The sequence below is a fragment of the Pyrus communis genome, chromosome 14 (assembly GCF_041283825.1).
Source record: "Pyrus communis isolate YQ-2024b chromosome 14, ASM4128382v1, whole genome shotgun sequence".
In the NCBI taxonomy this organism is placed as follows: domain Eukaryota; kingdom Viridiplantae; phylum Streptophyta; class Magnoliopsida; order Rosales; family Rosaceae; genus Pyrus; species Pyrus communis.
In genome coordinates, this window is record NC_142578.1 from 15,397,140 (window position 1) to 15,410,140 (window position 13,001).

Consider the following 13,001-nt stretch of genomic DNA (forward strand, 5'->3'; position numbering starts at 1 on the left):
TCTTTGTTGAATGTCTCTATCATGCGTATTCCATAGTTAGGGACTTTGATTAGGAATAATTTGGTTGTAATGTGTATTCCATTCAATCCAATGAATCTAGGGAAATCCGAAAGTTAATTTTGCAGACCTAATTAACTTGGAGTGTTGAGAATTAATGATTTATTGAAATGCAATTGGAATTCATTTTATTATGCAAGTGTAACACGTGTGGAGATGAACCCCTTAGCTATTCTATCATCCATTCATTCCATTTCATCACATTCATCTTTACTATCTGTTTTTACTTACAATCTGTTCTTTTAATTTAAATTCGTCAAAACCAAAATCCCCCTTTACTTTCTTGTCGAATTAGTTAGAAATCAATTTAGTTTGTGTTTATAAGTGTTGTGATTAAATTTGTTACATAAATTCGTCCAAATTCACCAAAGTGCTCAAAACTGCCCAGAAAGTGATTTTAAGGCAGTTTTGAGTGTTTTGGGTGATGTTTGAGTCTTTTGATTTGTTTTAGTGTTTTAAAGTTTAGTTTTGCATTCCTTGAGTCTAGTATAGTGTTTCATATTGTTATTTTACGTTTTTGAGTCAAATCCAAGTGGTTAACAATCCCTCCTAATCCCCGGTCCAGAACGATCCCTACTTATACTTATACTACAATTTGACAAAAAGAGGGTTTAATTTGTGTGCGTATAATTCTCGCATCAATGAGTAGTTAAGATTGTTGGTCACAATTATGTTAAGTGAATTCTTGGCATAAGTATCATGCGCTTTCATAGTTACGAATGCCTCGTCAACACCAATGATTTCCATAGAACCTAATGATCTTTGATTGTCTTTCTTTTATGCGCTTTCATATAGAAAACTTTTAAGGAATAATTTGATTGGAATGCACTAATTCCATTCAATTCAATGGCCTAAGGGAAATCTGAGAGTTAATTTAAGCGTACCTAATTAACTTGGGGTGTTGAGGTTCATATATTCATTGAATAAGCAACTGAAGATTGTGTTGTATGCAAGTATGCCATGTGTGGAGAAAAACTTCCTAGCCATCTCACCATCCACTTAATTCTATCAATTTCGGCCAAATCTGCCTAGTTTACATTATTGTTTTGTTTGTTTGATTTTCGTCCAAAACCAAATCCCCAATTGTCTTAGAGTGTCTAATTGGTTCAAATATGTTTTAGATTGTGTTTTTAAGAGTTTTGAGTCAAGTTAGAACCAATTTTCGTCCAAGTTTGTGTTTAGGCTCAAAACTGCCCAGTTTGTGTTTTTAAGGCAGTTTTGAGTGTTTTTAGCCTATTTTGAGTCTTGTGAACTTGTTTGAGTCTCTTTAAGTGAGTTAAGTGTTTTAAAGGTCAGTTTTATTTAATTGAGTCAGTTTAGAGTGTTTAGCAATCCCTCCTAATCCCCGGTGTAAGAACGATCCCTACTTATTTATATGCTACAATTGTCAAAAGAGGGTTAATTTGTGTGTTAAGTTAATTTTCGCATCAGTTTGGGATGCCACGAGTTTTAATCAGTGATGGGGGTTCTCACTTTTGTAACCGCACCATTGAAGCTTTGCTCAAGAAGTACAACGTTACGCATAAGGTTTCAACACCTTATCACCCTCAAACTAATGGGCAAGCTGAGGTTTCAAATAGGGAGATCAAACAAGTCCTAGAGAAAACCGTGGGACCCTCAAGAAGAGATTGGAGTTTGCGCTTGGACGATGCATTGTGGGCCTATCGTACGGCTTACAAAACTCCCCTTGGCATGTGATGCGAGATTTATACGCACACAAATTAAACCCTCTTTTCGTCAAATTGTAGTATATGTATAAGTAGGGATCGTTCTAGACCGGGGATTAGGAGGGATTGTTAACCACTTGGATTTGACTCAAAAACGTAAAATAACAATATGAAACACTATACTAGACTCAAAGAATGCAAAACTAAACTTTAAAACACTAAAACAAACCAAAAGACTCAAAACAACACAAACACACTCAAATCTGCCTAAAAACCACTTTCTGGGCAGATTTGAGCACAAACACAAATTTGGACGAAATTAAGTAATAACTTGACTCAAGAACGTAAAAACACAATATAAAACACTAAACTAACTTAAAGAATGTAAAACTAAACACTTAAAACATTAAAACAAACCAAAAGACTCAAACATCACCCAAAACACTCAAAACTGCCTTAAAATCACTTTCTGGGCAGTTTTGAGCACTTTGGTGAATCTGGACGAAATTGGGAAATAAAATGAATCAAAACACTTAAAAGCACAAACTAAATTGATTTCTAACTAAATTGGACATTAAATTAAAGGGGGATTTAGATTTATACGAAAATTGAAATAACAAAACAAGTTAATAAACTAAACAGATTGTAAAACGAATTTGATGGAATGGAATGAATGGATGATAGAATGGCTAAGGGGTTCATCTCCATACATGTTATACTTGCATAATAAAATGATTTCCAATTGCATTTCAATAAACTATGATACTCAACACCCCAAGTTAACCGTGATGCACTAATTAACCTTCAAATCTTCCTAACGTTATTGAATTGGATGATGCATGCGACAATTCAAAACATTCCCCACAAGTCCTCAACATGAATGCATAGAAGAGGTACAAGCAAGAATCATTAAGCTCTATGAAAATTATAAGTGTTGACGAGGCATTCGTTACTATGGATTGCATGAAAATGAAAATTATAAGTGTTGAAGAGGAAGAGAAAAGTGTTTTGGTGGCTGCTGCAAGGGTGTGGAGAGGTTTTGACGAATTTCTGGAATATGGAAGAGTGAATGAATATGAATGAGAATGAATGCTTATTTATAGGTGAAATGGGGGGAACATGACAGCTAGGAGGGAATGTGGCTGCATGTTTGAATGATTAAAGGATGCATGTGGGTTGAAATTGCATGTGCAATGAATATGTGGCTGCATGTGCAAGGGGACAATCTGAAAATGCATGTGAAAGCATGTGTTGGCTGCAATGATTAAATGGATGGGAGTGCATGTGGCTTAATTAATTAAAGGGAGTGCATGTGGAATGTTTTAAAGGATGGAATGCATGTGAATATGATGGAAATCTGATATGGTGATGGGAGATGCATGTGGCTGCAATGGATTAGGAATCCTTCAATTTCGTCCATTCCTTTTGCTCCAAACATAAGCTATCCATTCCAAGTCCAATTTTGCTCCAAAATGCTCCAAAATGCATCTTTTTGCTTCCTTAGCCATATGAACCTAAAAACACACGAAAATGGCTTAAACGACTAAAACAACTATGAATTAACAATATAAATGCACGAAAACAAGCTAAGTAAGTCGCCTAAATATGCTTCTATCAAATTCCCCCACACTTATCTTTTGCTAGTCCTCGAGCAAAACAAAACAAAAGAAACCAAAAACAAAACAAAACGAACAAAACACAACCTATACCTTCCAACAATCGTCTCAGGGATTTCCAATGCACATGACAAGTTAAAAATCATTATTCCCACAGATTTTAGCCATCTTTACACTTAAGTACATTCTTACTCATAGTCACCACATACTAGTTCACAATTAAGCATTTAAAACCATGATTTGAATGTAGTAACATGCCTTTAGAGAATTCCCTCAATTCCTCACTAGATGTACTCTCGTTTTTCACACAGATTTTCTGACTACACTCCCTACACTAGGTATATGTGAGAAGATTGATGTAAACATGTAGACGAACACTCACATATGTTATAACAAGGAAAGAATTTTCTGGATTTATGATAATGACATGAATATGATTTCATGAATGGAATGCTACTACTTAGGATGAGAACCAGTGATTCCATAAGCTCATATCAATTCCAAACTCCACATTATTGAACACATAACGATCAAGATAGAAGCATAAGGGTTGAAACGGGGCTAAAGGTGTTTGGCTAACAAAGAAGGAATATGGAAAACAAAGGTTCTTAAAGAAATAGCGAGCAAAGCATTTGAATTAACTTAGAATTCACTTTTGAATGAAAACTCAACTTTTGAACAACAAGGGGGAACAAGCTCTTTTTTCTTTCTTTCTTTTCTTTTCTGTTTTTTTTCTTTTTCATATGTTTTTCAGAATTTTTTCTTTTCTTTTGACTCTCAAAACATACATAAACGCTTAAGAACAAAACATTCTCTCCCCCACACTCATTTTCTTTCATAATGTACTCAAAAGGAATTCATTTAAGTCATGCTCACTATCTTTTAAGAACAAGGGTGTGGACAGTCCTAAACTAGGCTAGGTTAGGATAATGTGGGTTAACAATGAATAAAGGCTAAACAAAGCTCAACGGGGTTAAAACTTACAACAAATACGAAAAATGGGAAGTAAGGCTATTTGGCTATGGTGGCAACTACACAACTTCATCTTGATATATGTTATGCAATTCAATGTCATGCTTTGAATGAAACGGATATAAGTTCTAGCATTTAGTTCTATCATGATACAATTGCATTCTAAGTAGCAACCAAGCAAGGAATAATGAGATCATGCAACAACTTTAGAAAACAAAGAATCACAGAAAATAACTCTCCAAAGAAAGTAATGGCTCGAGTCTCACAGGGATGTAGCGTTATTATGAGTTTCTTCCTTCAAGCATGTTACAAAAACGAATTTTTCTTTTATGATTGCATGTGAAGTCATATATTATAACCATAACCAAGCATATACCAAGAGTAAATCAAACTTTTCTCTATGTTAATAACTCTTTTTAACCGTCATGCAATTATAAACCAAATCCTTATCATTGTGTTGGAAGGTACCCTAAGACACAAACACACAAAAATGACTCAAAACACTCTTTTTAGGCTTTTTAAAACATGTTTTTCAAATTTTTATGTGATTTTCGGAGTTATAAAACAAAACACACTAAAAACACTCTAAAACAACTTAAAAAACACCTTAAAACAGCAAGGAACAACATCTGAAGTAATGGGTGATAAAATCCCACGAATTTGCATTAACAACATTAGTTACCCCCCCACACTTAAATCAAACATTGTCCTCAATGTTTTAAGCATAGATTCACACAAAACATAAGTAAACACACAAAAAGCATTTAAACATACTAAACATGGCAGAATGTAATTAACAAAGAGAAGAGTTTAGGGACGCAAATCTGGTTATGGAGTGTAAATTCCCTCTTCTCCTTGGTGATTGCATTGAGGCTTTGATCTTTGTGATTCCACAGGCTTACTCTTGAACTGGTTTCCGCCCATCGTTGATTTTCCTTTGTGCTACTCTTGAACTGGGCAGCAGGATTCTTTTGGTCTCCTCCACTTGTTGATTTTCCTTTGTGCTACTGGGCTGGAGGATTCTTTTGGTCTTCCCCGAAGGTCTGAGCTTACCCCTTTGGTCTGTTTCTTTGTTCAATCTTTCCAATTCGTATTGAAAAGGGTTGGAGGATAACTCAGCCTATGTTTGTCTCCACATGCTTCAATGTATCATTTTCACTTGCCTTACTCGCTCCCCTTTGCAGAAGTGGTCCCTTCTCCGGAAGTGTATCAACCGTTGAAGATGACTACTCGAGAGCAACGCTAGGTAAGCAATCAGGAATAGATTCCAGGCAGTTGGCTCCAGATCGGAAGATTGACTCCAAGTGCCGGCTGATTGCTTCTTTTACTTTGCCATGCGAGTAAGAACAAGGACAAAGAAAAAGACAGGGAAAGAGCATGATATGAGATACTTTTGCTTTTGACCTTGATGATATGAGATACCTTTGCTTTTGAAGAAGCGGTGAATGAATCAGCACACTTCAATCCGCCGTTTCCTCCTGGGTCATATGTACTCCAGGCATCTGGTATCATCTTTGGGGAAGAAGAAAGAATTGAGTATTTCGAAAGGCTTTGCTGGGAGTGCGCCCTCAGAGGTGAGGGAGAGTTGGGCATTTTCTTCAGGTCTGCCTTGCCATAAAAGACGAAGGTCGACATATATAGAGATAATATCAAGTGGTGGTACTGTTCTTTTACCCTTGTCGACAAATGTCTCTTCGATATCAGAACGACGCCTCTTCGATTTCTGAGCAGGCGCCCCTTCGATTTCTGAACGACACGTGGTAGTGCGGATGCGGCTCCTTTTGACAAAGCTGCACGCGTTTTCTGAAAAGTAGAGAAAGCGTCGCCGAACTTTGCGCTTGTCGGCTAAAGACGTGTAGTTGCGATGATGGCCTCCACGTGTTTTCAGCTTTGTCAGAAATCTTTTGACAAAGTTGAACGCGTTTTCTGAAAAGCCGAGAAAGCGTTGCCTAAATTACGCCGGAAATTCCGGCTTTTTGAATCTGTGGACGCGTCGCCTTGGCTTTTTTATTGAGCTATCGATCAACACAACAAACACACTCTGAAGATTTCCCATTCTTGAAAATCGACTCTGGCCCTTTGAAATTTAACTTCATCCCTTCTCTTTGAACACTTTTAAAAAATGGCAAACTCATCGAACCTTAGCTTGGAATTGAGCCTTAGCAGTGATACGGGCGCGCCGCGTCAAGGTAACGTATGGCGCCCTTCTTTTTTATCTTCTAACGGTCTTCTTACAGGTGAAGACTCCGTGATGCAGGACGCCACAACAGCTACAATAGTAGCTAAGAACCTCCTCACTCCAAAAGATAGTAGGCTGCTGTCAGGACGGTCCGATGAGTTGGCCGTTCAAGAGTCCCTCGCACTTAGTGTTCAGTGTGCGAGTTCTGTGTCCAACATGGGCCAACGCCTGCTTGCCCGCTCCCGTCAGGTGGAATCATTGATGGCAGAGGTGGAAAGACTTAAGCAAGAGATCCAGCAGCTTAAGTACGAGAATAGAAGTTTGCATGTGCTTGCAAATAACTATTCGTCGGGGATGAAGAGGAAGCTTGATGAGCTGCACGAATCTGAGGGTCGAATCCAAAGTGACCGTCAAAGGCTTGCGGCTTATCTCCAGAGGCACCTTTTTCCTGGGTCATCCAGCGCTTGGCCAAGTATTGAGGCCTGGAATGCTCTAGCTCCGATGCCTCCCGCTCCGATGGCTTCCGCTCCGATGGCTTCTGATGCGAGATTTACTTGACACTCAAATTAAACCCTCGTTTGACAATTGTAGTAGAATGGATAAGTGAGGGATCGTTCTAGACCGGGGATTAGGAGGGCTTGCTAAAACCTTCTAAATTGACTTAAAAACATAAAAACACAATATAAAACACTATTTAATGCTCGAAGAAAGCAAAACTAAAAATAAGAAAGATTAAGACTAAGATTTCAACGAAATAGGGGGGAATTGGATTTGGACGAATTTAAACTAAAATGAATACTTGGAAACAAAACAAATTGTAAATATGGATTTGACGGAAATGAATGGATGGTATGGCTAGCTAAGGGGTTCATCTCCATACATGTTACACTTGCATAATAAAATGATTTCCAATTGCATTTCAATAAACCATGAATTCTCAACACCCCGGGTTAATTAGGTCCGCTTAAATTAACCGTCAAGTTTTCCTTAAGTTAATGAATTGGATGATTGCATACGACAACCCATAGCATTCCTCACAAGTTCCCTACATGAATTGCATAATAGAGAAACAAGCAAGAATCATTAAGCATCATGAAAACTATAAGTGTTGACGAGGCATTCGTTACTATGATTGCATGAAACTTATGCCAAGAATTCGTTTAACGCGATTGTTTATAAGCAACCTCCACTACTTGTGAATATAAGTTCATAACGATTAGGTGAAACTCACTTATATTCTAGCGTCATATTCATGCATGAAAATTAAGCGCGCATTCTTAATAAACATACATAAATAATTTATCAATCAAACGGTTAAACAAATTGAATCCACAACTTATGAAACGCAATTAGAAGTAATCAAATCAAAATGCAAGCATAAACATATATTTCGAATCCCCCCCTAGCTAAAAGGGGGTTTAGTTCCTCATACAAAACAAAGAGAATTGAAATTAAACATTGAAATCAAAGAAACGCCTAAACATTCCAACAACTCAAACTTGAATTGTATGAACGTTTAGGCCCTCTTCTCTTCCTCTTTATTGTAGCATAAGGTCTAGGGATAATTGGTTTGGGGGATGGAAGTGTGGAATGGAAAAGGAGTTATGGAAATAGGTGAGGAGTGGTGGAGAAAATGGTGCAGAAAATGGAGAGAAACTCACGGCTAGAGAAGGAATGGAGTGTTTGTGTTGTGGTATCTACAATGGAATGAGATATTCTTTGAATGAATGAATGCAAGGGTATTTATAGGAGTAATGGAGGGAACATGACAGCTAGGAGGTGGGTGGAAATGTGGCTGCAAGTTTGGTGAATGATTATGAGTGAATGCATGTGAATGTGGCTAGGTTGGAAAGCTGGAAATCTGAAAATGCAAATGGGAATGCTGAAATGCAAAGGTGGCCACGGTTTTGAGTGTGTTTTGTGTTGGAAATGCATGTGAATGCATGTGAATGTTGTTTGTGTGAAGTGTGTGTGGGTTAAAGAGTGAATGGTGGTGTAATGATGAAGTGTGATGGCTGAAAATGTCAAGGGAAATGCATGTGATTGCAAGGCAAAGAATTTCAGGATGCATGTGTGTTGGTGTGTTGTGTGATTTGTTTTGTGGTTAATGGGAATGTGGTTGAATGATTAAATGGACATGTGGGGTGTAATTGCAAAGGGAATGCAAAGTGAATGAATAATGTATGCATGTGCACTGTTTTTGGGAGAAAGGTGGCTGAATGTGCATGTGAATTAGGTTGTGAAAACATGTGGAATGTGGCTGGAATTGATGAGTAATGCACGGTTTTGTTGTTGGTTCTTTGGTGATGAATGCAATGATGAAATGGATGGGAGTGCATGTGGATTAGGTGGTGTAATGATGAAGTGGGAAGTGGAAGAATGTGGTTGGAAATGGCTAAGGGGATGCATGGCTAGGAAGAAGAATGAATGATGTGCATGTGTGTGAATGCATGTGTTTAAATGGTTGAAATGTGTAGATGATTATGAGTATGATAAGTGATAAGTGAATGATATGTTAAGTGATAAATGAATGATATGTGGTGAGTGATAAGTGAATGGAAGTGATAAGTGATAAGTGAATGGAAGTGACAAGTGAATGGTTTGATAAGTGATAAGTGAGTGGAAGTGATAAGTGATAAATGAATGATATGTTAAGTGATAAATGAATGATATGTGGTGAGTGATAAGTGAATGATATGATAAGTGAATGCTTTAAGTGTTTAAAATAGGGAACAAAGCCCTTCCTTGCATGGCAAGGAAGGGGGACACAAGGAAACACACGACAATGTCCTAAGGTTGCAAGGAATGTTGTTTTTGTGTTCTAAAATGCGTAGGAGTCTTCAATGATGCTTAAACATGAGGTCTTTTAGGATTTAACTTTCCTACTTCAAGTCTTTAATTTCGTCCATCCTCTTGGCTCCAAGCATATGATATCCATTCCAATCTCTAATTTGCTCCAAAAGGCTCCAAAAGGCATTCTTTTGCATACCTTGCCCTTAGAACCTGAAAACACACAAAAGAAGCATAAAGGACTAAAATAACTAGAGAAACATAACGTAAATGCACGAGAACAAGCCATTTAAGTCGCATGAATATGCTCCTATCAAATACCCCCACACTTATCTTTTGCTAGTCCTCGAGCAAAACAGAAAGAAAAACAAAACAAAACCAAACGAAACAAAACAAGTAAAACACAACCTAAACCTTCCAACAACTGTCTTAGGGATTTCCAATGCACATGACACGTTAAAAATCATCATTCCCACAGATTTTAGTCATCTTCACACTTAAGTACATTCTTAATCATAGTCACCATATACTAGTTCACAATTAAGCATTTAAAACCATGTTTTGAATGTAGTAACATGCCTTAGAGAATTTGCTCAATTCCTTACAAGATATGCACTCGATTTTCACTCAGATTTTCTAACTACACACCCTAATCTAGTCATATGTGAGAAGATTGATGTAAACATGTAGACGAACACTCACATAAGTTATAACAAGGAAAGCATTTTCTGGAGTTAAATAAGCATGTTTAGATATGATCTCATGAATGGAATGCTACTACTTAGATGCGAGAACCAGTGACACCATAAGCTCATATCAATTCCAAACTCCACAAATTGAAATACACAACACTCAAGATAGAAGTCAAGGGTTGTAACGGGGCTTGGGGTATGTGGATAACAAAGAAGGTATATGGAAAACAAAGGTTCTTAAAGAAATAGCGAGCAAAGCATTTGAATTAACGTAGAAATCACTTTTGAATGAAAACTCAACTTTTGATCAAGGGGGAACAAGTTCTTTTTCCTTTCTTTCTTTTCTTTTCTGTTTTTCTTTCACATATGCTTTTCACAATTTTTTTTTTTTTTTTTTTTTTTTTTTTTTTTTTCAAAACATACATAAACGCTTAAGAACAAAATATTCTCTCCCCCACACTCATTTTCTTTCATAATGTACTCAAAAGGAATTCATTTAAGTCATGCTCACTATCTTTTAAGAACAAGGGTACGGATGGTCCTAATCTAGGCTAGGTAAGGGTTGATGTGGTTAGCAAAGAAAATAGGTTAAACGAGGCTCAACGGGGTTAAGACTTACAACATATACGAAGTATGGGAAGTAAGGCTATTTGGCTATGGTGGTGGTCACTACACAACTTCTTCTTGAATATGTGTTATGCAAATCAATAACATGCTTTGAATGAAACGGATATAAGTTCTAGCATTTAGTTCTATCATGATACAATTGCATTCTAAGTAGCAACCAAGCAAGGAATAATGAGATCATGCAACAACTTTAGAAAACAAAGAATCACAGAAAATAACTCTCCAAAGAAGGTAATGGCTCGAGTCTCACAGGGATGTAGCGTTATTATGAGTTCCTTCCTTCAAGCATGTTACAAAAACGAATTTTTCTTTTATGATTGCATGTGAAGTCATACATTATAACCATAACTAAACATATACCAAGAGTAAATCAAACTTTCATCCATGTTTATAACTCTTTTTAACAGTCATGCAATTACAAACCAAATCCTCATCATAACGTTGGAAGGTTCCCTAAGACACAAAAACAACTCAAAACACTCTTTTTAGGCTTTTCAAAAAAATGTTTTTCAAATTTTTATGTGATTTTCGGAGTTATAAAACAAAACACGCTAAAACAGTTTAAAAACACCTTAAAAATATTTAAAACAGCAAGGAACAACACTTGAAGTTATGGGTGATAAAATTCAACGAATTTGCATCAACATACTTAGTTACCCCCCCCCCCCCCACACTTAAATCAAACATTGTCCTCAATGTTTTAAGCATAGATTCACACAAAGCATAAGTAAATACACAAAAAGCACTTAAACATACTAAACATGGCAGAATGTAATTAACAAAGAGAAGAGTTTAGAGACGCAAATCTGGTTATAGAGTGTAAATTCCATCTTCTCCTTGGTAATTTGGCGCCGTTGCCGGGGATTAGCAATTTTGCTAATCCCCCGTTGTTTCTTTTTGTTTCTTTGTATTTTCTTTTTTTGTTTTAGCTACTGACCTAATTTCTTTTCTTGTTTATAGGTACTAGTTTATGACTCGTAGTTCTCAACCCGTTAGTGCAAACATCTTGGATTTCGACGACGATTTTGAGCGCACTTTGAGGAAGAAGAAGAAGAACGCAGAATCTAGTACGGCTCCCAACCTTGAGGAGGAGGAAGAGCCAACGCCAGGGGAGGAAGAAGAACCCACGGCACAAGAGGAAGAAACCATGGCAGTGGACAACCGTACAATCAAGGAGCTTTCGGCTTCGGGAATGGCCAATGCCGCACCCTTGTGCATCCAATACCCAAGGGCGGCTCAAGACAAGACCGACGAATTTGAATTGAAGTCAAGCTTGTTGCACCACATTCCAAAATTCCATGGATTATCCATGGAAGATCCCAACAAGCATTTGAAGGAGTTCGAGGTAGTGTGTTCAAGCATGACTCCAGTTAACGTTGATGGTAGCATTTTGAAGATGAAGGCTTTCCCGTTCTCACTTTTGGAGAAGGCCAAAGATTGGTTATACGAGCTAGCACCCGGAACGGTCACCTCTTGGGAGAGCATGAAGAGGGCGTTTCTTGAAAAGTTCTTTCCTACTTCAAGAGTCATTCTCTTGAGAAAGAAGATTAGTGGAATTCAACAAAGTCAAGGGGAGTCTTTTCCAACATACTATGAGCGTTTTAAAACCCTTGTTGCATCATGTCCTCAACATCAAATGAAAGAGGAGCTTCTACTTCAATACTTCTATGAAGGTCTTCTTCCCATTGAAAGACAAATGCTTGATGCTTCGGCGGGAGGAGCGTTGGTGGATAAAACCCCTATGGCAGCCAAGAACCTTATTGCAAACCGGGCTCTCAATGCACAACAATACGAAGGAATTGGGCAAAGAGACCCCCCACGGCAACAAGTGAATGAGGTAAGTTCTCAATCCGACATTCAAACTCAATTAGCTAATCTTACTTCTCTTGTGTCTCAGATGGCCGAAGGAATGAAGATCCAAAGTCCAATTGTATGTGGCGTATGTTCTATTCAAGGTCATCCTTCGGAAAAGTGCCCTCAATTGATTGAGAATGGGGGATGGGAGAGTGCAAACGCCATTGGATTTCCAAGCCAAAATCAGCCAAGGAATGATCCATATTCCAATACATACAATCCGGGTTGGAGAGACCATCCAAATTTCAAGTGGAGGGAGCCTCAACAACCTTACCAACAAGGAGGCTTTAGGCAGCAACCCCCGGGGTTTTACACCAAACCCCACGGCCAAGACCAAAACCAACCCCAATCCGCCCAAAACCATCAAGGTACGTCTTTAGATAATGCTACAATTCTTAAGTTACTTACTAGTTTGTCTCAGGGGCAAGAAAATCAAAACAAGGCAATGCAAAACCAAGACAAAAGGGTGGACCACTTAGAAAAACAAATAGGGCAGATTGCGGAGTTTGTGGGATAATTCCGAGACCAAGGCAAGCTTCCAAGTTCA